Source organism: Chlorocebus sabaeus, chromosome 8 (genome assembly GCF_047675955.1).
Source record: "Chlorocebus sabaeus isolate Y175 chromosome 8, mChlSab1.0.hap1, whole genome shotgun sequence".
NCBI classification, from domain to species: domain Eukaryota; kingdom Metazoa; phylum Chordata; class Mammalia; order Primates; family Cercopithecidae; genus Chlorocebus; species Chlorocebus sabaeus.
The window spans coordinates 130947959-130963339 of NC_132911.1; the positions used below are offsets into that span (position 1 = coordinate 130947959).

General features: G+C 38.4%; 1 long non-coding RNA gene across 12 annotated transcripts in view; it reads right to left on the reverse strand.

Annotated features, from left to right (window-relative positions):
- Positions 1-393: 393 nt before the first annotated feature.
- The window catches only part of LOC119624863 (uncharacterized), a 73847-nt gene continuing 58859 nt past the window's right edge, over positions 394-15381 (reverse strand). For 10 of the 12 annotated variants that reach the window (XR_012093768.1, XR_012093765.1, XR_012093756.1 and 7 more), the window contains one exon: positions 5295-8401. This is a non-coding gene — a long non-coding RNA (uncharacterized lncRNA). Of the gene's footprint in view, positions 1623-5294; positions 8402-15381 lie in introns of those variants that run through there. The other 2 variants (XR_012093757.1, XR_012093762.1) reach the window with 2 other exon arrangements.

Here is a 15381-nt window from a genome sequence, read left to right on the forward strand (position 1 = left end):
AGCTATGCTGGGGTAATAATAAACGCCTATGTCTCAGGGACTTAACACAGGTTTCTTACCCACATCACAGTCCAGTGAGGGCTTCTTTCCATCCTAAAACTTTCCCCCTGGAACTCAAGTCTCTCCATGTTGCCTTGGAAAGGAAGAAAGAGTTGCAGGGTCAGGTTTTTAAGGGCCATGCTTAGAGTGGCTTACATAATTTCCACCCACATTGCATTGCCCCAAATTCAGTCATATGATCCCAACTTATTGTCACCAAAATGCTACAGATTTGGTCTAGGCCGTGCTACTCACAGCACAGAATGCCAATCAAAGAGACAATGAGTATTGCCATGGAAGAAGGCTTTAATTGGATGTTGTAGCTGAGGAGTTAGGAGATCAGCCTCAAATTTGTCTTTTGAACTAGCTAAAATTAGGGGTTTATATAGCAGGGAAGAAATGTAACCATGTATAAGAAAACAGGAATTAGGGAAGAGTGAGGAAGAGAAGTTGGTTGACAGGAAGTATGTGGAAAGTTAGGCAATCCTGATGGGTGAGGGGTCTGGCATCTCTTTGTCCAGATGCAGTGATCTGGTAAGTTTCAACTCCTTGACACTATCTGGGAGGTGTGATGGTTGGTTTCTTGAGAAAGAAATTCAGATAAGACAAATGTAACTTTCTTGAGTTTTAAGACTGGGGGGATCAATTTGTATGTTTATTCAAAATAAATGATAAACATTAGTTCTGTAGAACACTTGGACCAGTTTCACTCTCCCCTTTCTATTTATCAGTTCCTCAATCATGGGGAATTTGGTCATTGATCTTTCTGGCTGCTTCATGCTGAGGAGGGGCATTACGAGCAGCTCCATACCAAGGGTAATGAATCAAGTGTTAATCTTATACGACAGTCTCCTTCTATGACACAATCTTTCTCCCTCTAGTCCCTCACATCCACCAAAGACAAATCACAGCAGGACTAACCTACCTGCAAAATTAGGTTCAGTCCCATATACTTGGCCCGATTACCCACAGAAAGTACCAAGCATCATCATCCACATAGGGTCTCCTAAATTGGCTTTCCTGGAACCATTCACAAGACCATTTCAGTCAAAGTCCTGGGAAAATAACCAGTTCCTCCAACAGTGTCTCATTATAAAAGAAAACAGGTTATTGTTGAATTTATGTAAGCAACCATATTGCCATAAATTAAGAATATTCACAAATAGTTTACAAATTCTAGTGAAATCAGGCAGAGAGAGAAACGTGCTTCAAATTCTATTTACAAGAGTATACTCTATTCCATTGTTAAAGGTTGTAAATGGCTCAAAAGAAAAAGTGTTCTCCAGACTCTGAAAAACAAAACAAAAAAAATCAGCAATGTTTCAAAGAACCAAAAAAAAAAAAAAAAACCATAAAAATTATTTCTGTCCTCCATTAGCTTAGTCCATGCAATCAGCTCCACCTTTGCTTCATATTGGGTTAGGAATCTTTAAGAACACATCAGCTTTTCAATTAGTGTCCTAGAAGTTTTCTCTCTAGTCCATTATGGCAAAAACTCCAAAGTTATCAGAAATCTGCATTCAAAGATCCTTTTCATGAATTCCCCAAAAGCAGCAAGTTCCAGACTGTAGCTGATGATAGGCCTGTTTTTAAAACAATTAAAGCAAAATAATTATGGATGAGAAAAGGCTCAACAGACACAATTGACAAGAAAATGTGGTTATTTCTGTGATATACAAAAATTTAACATAATCATAATTATTACTGACAACATATATTAAGACATCAGAATTTTAGGAATCTCATGTGTTAATGTTAAAGCTAATTTTAACAAAACCTTATAAACAAATCTAATTTGAATCAGTTTGATTATAAGGTAAGAAGTCTTTTATAACCTTTTACATTTTTTTTATTAAAGATAAAATCATTGCTCTAAGAAAACTGCATTACTCCAGCACAGTGGCCCAGATACTAGTATTGCATCAGTGTGCTTTTGCTATTAACATTTAATTTATAGAAAACCTTGAACTAATTTGTCCCTTAAAATTAGCCCTTACAATCTCACATGCCCACATCTTCCACAATAGTTCCTGGGCCTAGAGGGGTTGAACAGTTGTAATTTCTAGCCCTGTGTCTCATGCAAGTTCTTCATTTTGATTGCCACCTTCTTCTAGGTCTGAAAACAAGGCTTTGACTCTGTCAATATTCAAGATTTGGCAGAAGTCTGTGCCCTTTTTAGACCCAAGAGTCAAAGTCCTAACTTAACAATACAAGGATTAGTTAAGAGGACATTTATGTTGTAGAAAGTCCTGTCATTCTCCCTAACATGTCACAAATTAAAATACTGTGAATTGGTGTCTAGTAGTTAATGCCTGCAGCACTTTAAACCACCATATTAAAGTGGTTAGATTATTCCTTGCATATATCTAATTGCTAACATTGTAGTGACAGAACTGTGACCCAAAGCATCAAAAATGTGATAGGTCCAATGCGAAACTTATCAACATAAGACAATTATCTTTACTCTCCATCATTTAAGAACATGGTAAATGCCAAATATCGGTTTTGGAAATTCAGTATGAAGATAAATAATCTCCTTTTGCTTAAATACTATACAGTGAAACAGGGACAAAGTAAAAACAAGCACAGAATATTTTGTTCTGCTTTTTAAAAGAGCATTATCATACATTTCCAAGATTGGTTTCTAGATACAGTACTGATAACTATTAGGTAAATTTCAACTCTAGAATCTTCAAACCAGAACAACACTAGTATACATTTTGTTTTCAAGTACACACATTAAGACCTAATAGTGATAACAGGTTTGGAATACAAAAAAATCACTGGAAAGCCTGACATTTTTACTGCTACTTAATCCAAGTGAATGTCACTTAATTTTGATACCGGTAAATACAACTAACACAGTCTGAGAGAAATCCCAGTCAATATAATTTCTTTTAAGGAAAAGGCAGGCTAGTCTTTCCTGAACATTAAAACTTTGTACCCATATCACAATTTTTCCTCATTACATAAAGAAAAAGATCTGAAACCAATTCAAATTATTGATTGAATTGAATTTCCTTAGGGGAAAAAAACTCTCTAAACATTCTTTTTATTTTCTTTTTTATTATACTTTAAGTTCTAGGGTACATGTGCACAATGTGCAGGTTTGTTACATATGTATGCATGTGCCATGTTGGTGTGCTACACCCACTAACTCGTCATTTACATTAGGTATATCTCCTAATGCTATCCCTCCCCTCTCCCCCGACTCCACAACAGGCCCCGGTATGTGATGTTCCCCTTCCTGTATCCAAGTGTTCTCATTGTTCAATTTCCACCTATGAGTGAGAACATGCGGTGTTTGGTTTTTTGTCCTTGCAATAGTTTGCTCTCTCTAAACATTTCTACTCGTACCTACTTTTCCAAATAAATAAGTAATGTACTATTTCTGCTCATAACTTATTTTTAAAAACAAAGTTTTTTTGTTTTTTAGGAGTTGCTTTTTGACCCATAGCTTAAAGCTCTTGTAGCTCTCTAGATCATCAGAGGTAAGCAAAACCAATCAAATTTTTAATGGCTGATGTCCCCTATCCATTTTTGCAGGGACAAAGACAGCTTAAGAACTTTAAATAGAGCAAATGAATTGTTGGAAATGCATAGGAAACAAAATGACTATTCATAGAACAAAATACAAGCCTTCCATTAAAAACTAAAAAAAACAATGTTTTTTTACCTATGTATATACACATAAAACCCAAAGGAGAACAAATAGCAAATAATTAAAAATTAAAAGCAAAAACAAACTGGAAACCAATACCCAATTTTTCACCTACTCAGTTTATTTTGAAAGCTACAGTATAATCCAGAGCCTAAAACAAACATATGTTGGGTATTTTGTTCCTAGTATACAAATTAGTGTCTCTAAGTCCAGCAACACCACTATACCTTCTGTGCAATTCAGAAATTTACTTCAAGCACGTGACCAGTAAGTACTTTAGTGTTAGTACTATCTATGCAGAATAGCAAATACAGTATGAAACAAAGCAATGCAAGTGTGTATATAAAATTTGACTCCATGCTAAATCTGTGTTCATGCTTATGTTTAAAAAAAAAAGAGAAAAGAATTGCCAAACGGCCAATATATTTCTTTACAATATTTATTTACCTTCATCAGTACTAAGAGCTTTATGAGCAATGTTAATTAGCCAAATTTCTCCAATTTTGTATCAGATTTTAAAGAGTATTTTACTAATTTACACAAATCATCTAACATGCTTGGACTTTGTTTTTGTCCTAAATTTTCTTTCTTTCTCTGTTTTTGTTTGTCTGTTTTTTGTTTTTTTAATGACCAATTATTTTATTTTAGGACAAAAGTTTACCATAGTCCATAATTTGTATCAACCTTTACATAACTTATGAATTGACAAAATAATTTGTTTTTCTCTGTAAAAACACATCTTCTCTCACACATTTGATATACAGAATAATATATTACAATTCTTATTCTTAGTAACTTTAAATTTTAGTGAAAACCTAGGAAGCAAGACATCCTGAACTAGCTATCAGATATTAACATTTTACAGATGAGAACATTCCACAATTTTAAAAAACATGTTTCCCAACGTCATAACCCTCCTTCTTCCTTCCTTCCTTCCTTCCTCTCTCTCTCTTTTTCACTCTCTCTCTTTCCTTCCTTCCTTTTCTTTTTTTCTTTTTGATGGAGTTTTGCTCTTGTCACTCAGGCTGGAATGCAATGGCATGGTCTTGGCTCACTGCAACCTCTGCCTCCTGGGTTCAAGTGATTCTCCTGCCTCAGCCTCCCAAGTAGCTGAGATTACAGGCATCCACCACCATGCCCAGCTAATTTTTGTATTTTTAGCAGAGATGGGGTTTCACCATGTTGGCCAGGCTGAACTCCTGATCTCAGGTCTTGAACTCCTGATCTCAGGTGATCTGCCTGCCTTGGCCTCCCAAAGTGCTGGGATTATAGGCCTGAGCCACCACACCTGGCCCCATAATCCTTTCTTAATTGGAAGTGACCCAGATGGCCAAAAATAACTTCTATTATTCAATCCAAAATAACTTCACCATTTCCAATTACATTAAAAAGTGCAGCTGTGTCCAGAATTGGTGGGTTCTTGGTCTCGCTGACTTCAAGAATGAAGTCGTGAACCCTCGCGGTGAGTGTTACAGTTCTTAAAGGTGGTGTGTCTGGAGCTTCTTCCTTCTGGTGGGTTCGTGGTCTCGCAGGCCTCAGGAGTGAAGCTGCAGACCTTCGCAGTTTTATAGCTCTTAAAGGTGGGGCCTCTGGAGTTATTCATTCTTCCCAGTGGGTTTGTGGTCTCGTTGGCTTCAGGAGTGAAGCTGTAGACCTTTGTGGTGAGTGTTACAGCTCATAAAGGCAGTGTGGACCCAAAGAGTGAGCAGCCGCATGATTTATTCCAAAGAGTGAAAGAACAAAGCTTCCACAGTGTGCATCCTGACGCCAGCAAGTTGCCGCTGGCTGGCTGGGGCAACCTGCTTTTATTCCTTTATCTGACCCCACCCACATCCTGCTGACTGGTCCATTTTACAGAGAGCTGATTGGTCTGTTTTGACAGAGTGCTGATTGGTGCATTTACAATCCTCTAGCTAGACACAGAGTGCTAGACAGAAAAGTTCTCCAAGTCCCCACTAGGTTAGCTAGATGCAGAATACTGATTGGTGTATTTACAAACCCTGAGCTAGACACAGAGTGCTGATTGGTGTATTTACAATCCCTTAACTAGACATAAAGGTTCTCCAAGTCCCCACTAGACTCAAGAGCCCAGTTGGCTTCACCTAGTGGATACCCCAACCCTGGGCAGGCAGAGCTGCCTGCCAGTCCTGGGCCATGCACCCGTACTCCTCAGCCCCTGGGCGGTTGATGGGACCCAGTGCCACAGAGCAGGGGGCGACCCTCCTCGGGGAGGCTCAGGCCATGCTGGAGCCCACCGCTGGGGTGGGAGGTTCGGGCATGGTGGGCTGCAGGTCCCAAGCTCTGCCCCAAGGGAAGTGGCTGAGGCCCAGCTAGAGCTCCAGCGCAGCACCAGCAGGCTGCTGGAGAACCCGGCATACCCACTGCAGCTGCTGGCCCAGATGCTAATCCCCCACTGCTCTGGGCTGGGGCGCTGGCCCACCACTCCGAGTGTGGGGCCCGCCAAGCCCATGCCCATGCCTGTGGGAACTCGTGCTGGCCTGTGAGTGTGGCAGGCAGCCCCGGTTCCCACCTGCGCCTCTCCCTCCACACTACCTGCAGCAGAGGGAGCCAGCTCCGGCCTCGGCCAGCCCAGAGAGGGGCTCCCACAGTGCAGTGGTGGGTTGAAGGGCTCCTCAAGTGCTGCCAGAGTGGAGGCGGAGGCTGAGGAGGTGCTGAAAGTGCGGGCTGCTAGCACATTGTCACCTCTCACAGCTACAAGCATTTATCTAATTTACATGTACACGATTCTTTCATTTTTTCAAACAATTTATCTAGATTACTTCTGAAAATTGAAATATTAGACAAAGCTAGTCATCATTTCAAGTTATTTCCTCATTAACCTTTTTTATAGCCTGTGAAGATTAGATGTTCACCTAAATAAGAACCTTTTAAAAGTTAAATACATGGGTATTTTGTCAACAATTCAGAAAATTCAGCTATCTTCATTAAACTAACATTAAATTGGTCTTATCAAAAAAAGTCAAACAAAGACTATGTAGTTTTGGCTGGGTATATTGTTTTATAACCTTTTGTGCTAAACCCTGACACCTCACATATCTAGCAGAGACAAATATAAAACCCAGACAAAAATGTATGCTGGCAATTCCAAAGACGTTTCTATTTTTACCTTACCAATAATTTTAAAGCCAGTTTTTTTAAATTAACAATTTACTTAATCATATGAATTTTTAAAATTCTTGGACTTATATACTTAATTTATGAGCATTCTTTTGCTTATAAGCAAACTTGGTAGACACAACATATAGTAAATGTACATACACATAAACACATCTAAATATGTACACACACACACACACACACAAGCAAAGATCCAATAGTGTTTACCTCAGAACTTTAGCTATGAAATAGCAATACAAACTCACCAGTTTACAAACAGGTTCACATGGCTAAACTATTTTTGCCCTGATACGTAATCCAATGAAGGCTGTGAACCAAAATTGGGGGTAAAGCAGTTCTCATGGCAGTTTGCTTTTCAAAGGCCATAAATTCCCACACGCCAAAGAGCACTAGGTCCAGAGAGCACCACATAAAAACATCGTCTGTAACCTACTAATCAGGCCCAACTCTGCTTAGAACAGCAGCGTAAGAGCTTGACTACATGGAATTTCATCTTGCCTTCCCATTCAACAGCAAACTCCAGATCCCAGAGAATAATGGGACCAGGTCAAGTGCAGTGGCTAACACCTGCAGTGCCAGCACTTTGAGAGGCTGATGTAGGAGGATCACTTGAGTCCAAGAGTTTCAGACCAGCCTGGGCAACATGATGAGACTTTATCTCTCCAAAAATAAATTTAAAAAAAAAAAGCTAGGCATGATGGCCTGTGCCTATACTCCTAGCTACTTGGGAGGCTAAGCTGGGAGGATCCCTTGAGCCCAGAAGTTCCAGGCTACAGTGAGCCATGGTGACACTATTGCACTCCAACCTGGACAACAGAGTAAGATAGTGTCTTTAAAAAAAAAAAGGAATATTGAGGTCAAACAGCATTACAGAAGAATATCAGTTATATCAGTTTATCAAACTGTAAATTCCCATGACTATATCAACACACACAACCTCCAAAATATAAACCAACTGCTGTAACAACAAGCTCTAAGAGTATCCAAACTGAGAGAAGGTGCTTCCCTCTCTCAGTTGGGCTTGTTCAACCTGTAAATGGAAATTCTTTAAAAAATTTCCTGGCCGAGCACAGTGGCTCACATCTGTAATCCCAGCACTTTGGGAGGTCAAGGTGGGTGGATCATGAGGTCAGGAGATCGAGACCATCCTGGTTAACACGCTCTACTAAAAATACAAAAAAATTAGCAGGCATGGTGGCGGGCGCCTGTAGTCCCAGCTACTTGGGAGGCTGAGGCAAGAGTATGGTGTGAACCCAGGAGGTGGAGCTTGCAGTGAGCCAAGATTGCACCACGGCACTCCAGCCTGGACAACAGAGTGAGACCGTCTCAAAAAAAAAAAAAAAAGATTCTCAAATTGAGAGGAGCAGATACTGCCTAGGCCCACAAAGGACACTTACCTATCCAGATGCAGATGTCAAATTTCTAAGGCTGTTTTTCCTAGGTAATCAGTAACATGGTTGGGGCCAGCAGGGGTGGGGCTAGACAGAGAGAGAAACTGAGACTCACCTCTGGCCAAAAAAGGGTCTGGCAGCTGCTTAGGAGGGCTTCCAAAACTTTTTCAGCCTGTGGAAACAAACCCACAAGCAATGTGTTACTGGTCAGGGAACTAAAAATCTGTTACCTAAATGCCAGAGGTTTATTCTAGGTTCTGCTGCTTGCAGCACAGAAAGCCAGTCACTGAAACAGTGAATATTGCCAGAGAAGGCTTTAATTAAGTGCTACAGTCAAGGAGATGAAAGATCAGTTTCAAATCCATCTCCGCGAGCAACCAAAATTAGGGGTTTACATAGTAGGAAAGAAATGTACACATGTAGAGGAAAATAGGAACTAGGAGGGGCAAGAAACAGAAGTTGGTCAACAGGAAGCAGGTGGTTGGTTAGGCAATCCTGATGAGTGAGGGGGTCTCTCATGTTTCATTGTTGAGATGCAGTGATCTGCTAAGTTTCAGCTCCTTGATACTATCAGAAAGGCCTGATGGTTGGTTTCCTGAGAAAGGAACTCAGATAATACAACTTTCTTGAGTTTTAAGACTGGAGGGTCAATTTTTATGTTTATTGCAAAGAAACCATACACATTAGTTCCCTGAGACAACTGGGACAATTTCATAACCTGCATTAGAGGTTGGGAAATGTCTTCCTGCATTTCCAAGATGAGAAAACAGTGTGGGGGCCAAAAGGTCCATACTCCCCTGTAATGTACGCTTTTCTCAAACATTTTCCAAATTCACTGCTGCAATGCTCTGAACCCTTTCTATTTCCTGCAGATGCAACTTTAATGATGTATATTCCTGATATGATATGAAACAAACACCACCACCACATTTTCCCGGATATTGTTTTGCCAAGGCTTTGGTCTACCATGTTCTAGTAAACGTTCTCTCCACTTGGCTCCTGATCTTATTGTAATTTCTGAGTGTAGGGGCTTTTCATTCAGAGCACATTACAGTATTCCAGCATGCCCATCATCCGTCTGTCCCAGGAGTGTATCTTGAGGGCTTAAATGCTCAGTGTGGTGGAGGAAAGGTTAGCACTAGTTGCCTTCCGTAAGGGAATAATTTGCTTATCAAATATTAAACAGAAATGTTTTAGCAGGTTACTTGTTCCTCTGCAGAATGGAACACTGCATAGTATTTCATTACCAGCTAATTTCTTCTGCAAATGAATGACTACTTTCTGAATTTCATTCAACTATGTAAACATTATTGTGAGGAGTCTGCTGCAACAGACCCGTGCTCTACTAGGAGATACAAAAATGAGTAACTCATAGTCTTTGCCTTTGAGACCTCTCAATTCATTTGAGTAAAGTCAGTAAGTGAGTAGCATTCCACGGATGGGTGTTCTAATAAAGGCGTTTTTGTTCACCCTAGATGTCATTGAAGAATATTAGCAAGTCCTAAATTAGCTGATTTTTAAATAATAGAGTCTTTTACATATGTAGCTATTTTTCATGCACTGCATGTAACTTTGTTTGGTATCTATATGGAAATGCCTCAAGTTAGCTTTGATACTGGTCACAGTTCTTTCCTGAGGACAGAATGGCATATAACTATTAATAATAATGCCAGCATTTGTTGGGTATTTATTATGTGCCAGATGTTAGAGCTCTTCTAGTCGAGAGTCTTTGCCCAGTGAATGTCGTGTACTAATGTGGAGCTTTATTCTCCAAGCAACACAGATGATAAATACAGCTATTACTCCAATTTTGCAGATAAAGAAACTGAGACTCAGAAAGCTTATTAACATGCCCAAAGTCACACAAAGAGAACTGTGGATCCGTTTGACTTTTTCTAAGCTTACTTTTAAACTTTATTTAAAGACTAATCCAGAGATGTTAGTTTTGCATCCCTTTGAGTGTCTTCTTTCTGGCATCTGTAACAAAATCCTTGAACGTTCAGCAAGTTCTCTATCCTGTAGGTGGCATAAACTCAACCAATTCCCCAGGTCAGTGTGAGCCCTGCCAGTTTTTCAGCTTAGGGATTCCTGATAATTCTTCTTTCCATAAAGTTGTTCCTTGCCCAGCCTCATGGAATTTGGAGCAGTTTATCTTGTCTGGTACTTTGCTCCACAAATTTGAGCTACCTCTACTTCTGCCCCTACTGGTGTCTTCATCCTCAACTCAGATTGCCAAGCTGTTTTGATCTTTGTTGTATGCCCCACAGTTCATAGATTGTCTCTAGGCAAAAAGCCAGAATAATTGTGGGGTTTGCCTCATTTGCTTCTCTTCTTTGGGGGTCTCATTCATGCTCTGTCTGCTGTCCTGTACCAGAAAATTGTTGTCAAATATTTAATTACATTTTCTAGTCATTTGTGATAAGAAAGTATTCTGCTAGCAGCAGACATTCTCCCAAGATGTAACAATGTTCATGGTGTTTTAAGTGGAAAGAAAAATTCACACTTCAGTGGAACAGATACAGTTAATGCTTATTATGGAAAAATATATTAATATTCTATTGAATGGATCTAAAAATACATAAAATGTTTGAGGTGCATGATATCCCAATTACCATGATTTGATCACTACACATTATATATATATATTAAAATATCACATGTACTCCATAATATGTACAACTATTATTTATCAATTTAAAAATGTCAATAGCAGTTTCTGGGTGGGTAAGATTGTTGCCACTTTTTTCTTTTTGTTTCTGATAGGAAACCTACATTGCTTAGATAACACGAAAATGAAAGCTTCAGGAAAAATTAAATGAAAAAATATATAGTCCTTAAAAGCAGAATTATAGCTAAAATATAGCATCTGTATTCATCATTAGAGTTGAGTGATGTCAATCAGAATCAGAGCTATCCTCATAGAAAACTTAATGGTACTATATAAACATTCGAAGATCAATCACTGCTATTTTACTTAACTCCAATTTCTCTCTATCTCAGACTAAAAAAAAATGTATCCAAGGTGTTTCTTAATTGTTCCCAATAATTTCCCCAAATTGTAGCAATGCCTTCACTTTAAAAAGGGTTTCTGCTTAAAGTTTTTCTTAACACCTTTGCCCCTCTGAGCTGTGTTAGTAATTTGTTTAAAAATTGCTCTTTTATTTTTCTCTCACTCTGGTCTGTTTTATCCTGAGAGGAAGAAGGAAGTTGACATTTACCACTATGGATCCAGCACTGTGTTCTCATTCATATACTTGATTTTATTTTATTTTCAAAATAATCCTGCGAAGTATTTTGAATTCACTTTAGGTTGATAAGTGGGGAAATAGTCTTAAAAGACAAAAGCACTTGCCCAAGATTATAAAACTAGTAAGCAACAAATCTAGAATTGAACTCTGGAATCTAGATGTATTTTCCAATTTCTTGAAAGACTATTATTTAGGAATAAAGGGAGGAAATCACCCTTCCTTTATGTCCTCTCCTCAATTTCCATCAAAGTTTTATAATATGCAAGTTAGTTCTCAAAAAAATGTGGCTCTGTCTTCTTCCAACCATGTGCCTGGGCACAACTCTGCATAGTATATATACCAAAACAGTCTCTGAGCATATATATGCAGATTTGTGAGGTCATTTTCATTTCAATGATCATCTTCTCTCTACTTCCATAACACTCAGTTAATTCATTTATATATTCGTTCTTTTAACTGATATGCCTGGGACCCAGGTTATGTAGTAATAAGTAAGACTCGATTTCTACTTTCAAGGTGCTCAGAGTCTAACATGAACACACATGCACATAGTGTAGTAAGTATAATGTTAGAAGTAGCCATGGAGTCCTATAGATGCATAAAGAAAGGGTTTTTATTTAATTTGGAGAGGAGAGGAGATCAGTAATGGCTTCTTGGAGAATATCATAACTGAGTCAAATATTGAAAGTTATGTAAAAGACAGGTGGGTAACATAGGAAAGAGGATTCAGGTGTTGGGAATTTTACACAAAAATTACTTGTAAGCATGGAAGAGCACAGTGTAAGTGAAAACTCATGAACATTTAAAGCTAGCTGAAGAACAAGAAAGATGGTGGAATGGTGAGAAGGAGGATGGAGACTTGGACACAATTCAGATCTTAGGATGGAAAGTTTACATCTTAAACTAAAGATTGAGTCATCATTGAAGATTTTCAGGAAACATGATGTAATCAGATCTCCTCTTAGTGAAATTATGTAGGATACCAATATAAAGAGTATTCACATATTTTACTAGAAGTATTCCAAAAGATAAAGAGGGAATACTTCTTAAATCATTCTATAAAGCCAGTATCACCCTAATAACAAAACCAGGAAAGGATATAACAAAAATGGAAAACTACAGATCAGTATCTCTGATGAACATAGATGCAAAAATCCTCAACAAAGTGCTAGCTGACTGAGTCCAACAGCATATCAAAAAGCCAACACACCATGATCAAGTGGGTTTCATACCAAGAATGCAGGGATGGTCAAACATTTGCAAGTCAATAAATGCGATATATCACATAAACAGAATTAAAAGCAAAATTCATCTTAATAGATACATAAAAAGGGATTTGACAAAATTTAATATACCTTTATAATTAAAACCCTCAGCAAAATCAGCATAGAAGGGACATGCCTTAAGATAATAAAAGCCATCTATGACAAACCCACAGCCAACATTAAACTGAACAGGAAAAAGGTGAAAGCATTCCCCCTGAGAACTGGAACAAGACAAGAATACCCACTTTCACCACTTCTTTTTAACATAGTACTAGAAGTCCTAGCCAGAGAAATTAGATAAGAGAAAGAAATAAAGGGCATCCAAATCAGTAAAAAGGAAGTCAAACTGCTGCTGTTCACTGATGAAATGAATGATATGATCATATACCTAGAAAACCCTAAAGACTCATCTACAAAGCTCCTAGATTTGTTAAATGGATTCAGCAAAGTTCCAGGATACAAACATCAATGTACACATATCAGTAGCACTGCTATATGCCAACAACCAAGCTGAGAATAAAATCAAGTACTCGACCCTTTTTATAACAGCTGCAAAACAATAAAATAAAATATTTAGGAATATACTTTACCAAGGATGAGAAAGAGCTCTGCAAGGAAAACTACAAAACGCTGCTGAAATAAATTATCAGTGACACAAACAAATGGAAACACATCCCATGCTCATGGATGGGTAGAATCAAAATTGTGAAAATGACCATACTGCCAAAAACAGTCTATAAATTCAATGCAATTCCCATCAAAATACCATCATCATTCTTCACAGAACTAGAAAAAAAAATACTAAAATTCATATGGAACCAACACATAGCCAAAGCCTGACTAAGCAAAAATAACAAATCTGAAGGCATCACATTAACTGACTTCGAACTATACTACAAGGCTATTGTTACCAGAAGAGCATGGTACTAGTATAAAAATAAGCAGGTAAACCAATGGAATAGATTAGAAAACCCTGAAATAAAGCCAAATACAGACAACTGATCTTCGACAAAGCAAACAAAAACATAAAGTGAGGAAAGGACACCCTATTCAACAAATGGTGCTGGAATAATTGGCAAGCCACATGTAGAAGAATGAAGCTGGATCCTCATCTCTCACCTTATGCACAAATCAACTAAAGATGAATCAAATACTTAAATCTAAGACCTGAAACTGTAAAAATTCTATAAGATAACATTGGAAACACTCTTCTAGACATTAGCTTAGGCAAAGAGTACATGACCAAGAACCCAAAAGCAAATGCAACAAAAACAAAAACAAAAATAGATGGGACCTAATTAAACAGAAAACCTTCTGCACAGCAGAGGAAATAAACAGCAGAGTAAAAAGACAACCTGTAGAGTGGGAGAAAATATTCACAAACTATGTATCTGACAAGGGACTAATATCCAGAATCTACAAGGAACTTATACAAATCAGCAAAAAATAATAATAATAATAATAATCCCATCAAGAAGTGGGCAAAGGACATGAACAGACAGTTCTCAAAAGAAGGTATACAAATGGCCAACCAGCAGATGAAAAAATACTTAACATCACTAATTATCAGGGAAATGTAAATTAAAACCACAATGAGATACCACCTTACTCCTGCAAGAATAACCATAATTAAAAAATTGAAAAATAACAGATGACAGTATTGATATGATGAAAATGGAACACTTTTACATGGCTGAGGGGAATTTGAACTAGTACAACCACTATGGGAAACAGTACGGAGATTCAAAGTAGAACTACTATTTGATCCAGCAATCCTATATATATACAGCATTCCTGTATGTATCATGGAATACTACACAACCATAAAAATGAATGAAATAATGGCATTCACAGCAACCTGAATGGAGTTGGAGACCATTATTCTAAGTGAAATAACTCAAGAATGGAAAACCAAGCACCATATATGCTCACTTATAAGTGGGAGCTAAGCTATGAGGATGTAAAGGCATAAGAATGATATAATGGACTTTGAGGACTTGGGGGGAAGAGTGGAAGTGGTGTGAGGGATAAAAGACTACACATTGGGCACAGTGTACACTGCTCACTGCTCAGATGATAGGTGCACCAAAATCTCAGAATCACCACTAAAGAACTTTTCCATGCAACCAAACACCACCTTCTCCCCCAAAACTATTGACATGAAAACAAAAAGCCTAAACAACAACAAAATACCCTCACTTTTTTATTTTTTATTTTATTTTATTTTTTTTGAGACAGAATCTCACTCTGTCACACAGGCTGGAGTGTCACTGCGCAATCTCGGCTCACTGCAACCTCCACCTCCTGGGTTCAAGTGATTCTCCTGCCTCAGCCTCCTGAGTAGCTGGGATTACAGTTGTGCACCACCATGCCAGTCTAATTTTTGTATTTTTAGTAGAGGCAAGGTTTCACCATGTTGGTCAGGCTGGTCTCGAACTCCTGATTTTGTGATCCACCCGCCTTGGCCTCCCAAAGTGCTGGGATAACAAGCATAAGCCACCACACCCGGCCCTTCATGTATTTTTGAGGGCATAATTCAATCCACAGTAGAAGGCATCAAGAAGGAGGAACTTGTAAACAGTGTAATATTCCATTAAAAGGGCAAGTATATAAGGACTGGGAAATGTCTGTTGTGTTTG